Source organism: Chiloscyllium punctatum, chromosome 50, assembly GCF_047496795.1.
Source record: "Chiloscyllium punctatum isolate Juve2018m chromosome 50, sChiPun1.3, whole genome shotgun sequence".
NCBI classification, from domain to species: Eukaryota; Metazoa; Chordata; class Chondrichthyes; order Orectolobiformes; family Hemiscylliidae; genus Chiloscyllium; species Chiloscyllium punctatum.
Genome location: NC_092788.1, coordinates 8,475,879 through 8,477,327, shown reverse-complemented (window position 1 = coordinate 8,477,327; position 1,449 = coordinate 8,475,879).

Sequence of the window (1,449 nt, the reverse complement as noted above, 5' to 3'; positions counted from 1 at the left end):
TGGGAATCACTTCGGCGACCTAAGGATCATAGAACATAGAACATAGAACATAGAACAATACAGCACAGAACAGGCCCTTCGGCCCACGATGTTGTGCCGAACTTCTATCCTAGATTAAGCACCCATCCATGTACCTATCCAAATGCCGCTTAAAGGTCGCCAATGAATCTGACTCTACCACTCCCACGGGCAGCGCATTCCATGCCCCCACCACTCTCTGGGTAAAGAACCCACCCCTGACATCTCCCCTACACCTTCCACCCTTCACCTTAAATTTATGTCCCCTTGTAACACTCTGTTGTACCCGGGGAAAAAGTTTCTGACTGTCTACTCTATCTATTCCTCTGATCATCTTATAAACCTCTATCAAGTCACCCCTCATCCTTCGCCGTTCCAACGAGAAAAGGCCGAGAACTCTCAACCTATCCTCGTACGACCTACTCTCCATTCCAGGCAACATCCTGGTAAATCCTCTCTGCACCCTCTCCAAAGCTTCCACATCTTTCCTAAAGTGAGGCGACAAGAACTGCACAAAGTACTCCAAATGTGGCCTAACCAAAGTCCTGTACAGCTGCAACATCACCTCACGACTCTTGAATTCAATCCCTCTGCTAATGAACGATAATACTCCATAGGCCTTCTTACAAACTCTATCCACCTGAGTGGCAACCTTCAAAGATCTATGTACATAGACCCCAAGATCCCTCTGTTCCTCCACCTGACCAAGAACCCTACCATTAACCCTGTATTCCGCATTCTTATTTGTTCTTCCAAAATGGACAACCTCACACTTGGCAGGGTTGAACTCCATCTGCCACTCCTCAGCCCAGCTCTGCATCATATCTAAGTCCCTCTGCAGCCGACAACAGCCCTCCTCACTGTCCACAACTCCACCTATCTTTGTATCATCTGCAAATTTACTGACCCACCCTTCGACTCCCTCATCTAAGTCATTAATAAAAATTACAAACAGCAGAGGACCCAGAACTGATCCCTGCGGAACTCCACTTGTAACTGGACTCCATGCTGAATATTTAACATCTACCACCACTCTCTGACTTCGACCGGTTAGCCAGTTTTCTATCCAATTGGCCAAATTTCCCTCTATCCCATGCCTCCTGACTTTCCGCATAAGCCTACCATGGGGAACCTTATCAAATGCCTTACTAAAATCCATGTACACTACATCCACTGCTCTACCCTCATCCACATGCTTGGTCACCTCCTCGAAGAATTCAATAAGACTTGTAAGGCAAGACCTACCCTTCACAAATCCGTGCTGGCTGTCCCTAATCAAGCAGTGTCTTTCCAGATACTCGTAAATCCTATCCCTCAGTACCCTTTCCATTACTTTGCCTACCACAGAAGTAAGACTAACTGGCCTGTAATTCCCGGGGTTATCCCTATTCCCTTTTTTGAACAGGGGCACAACATTCGCTACTCTCCAGT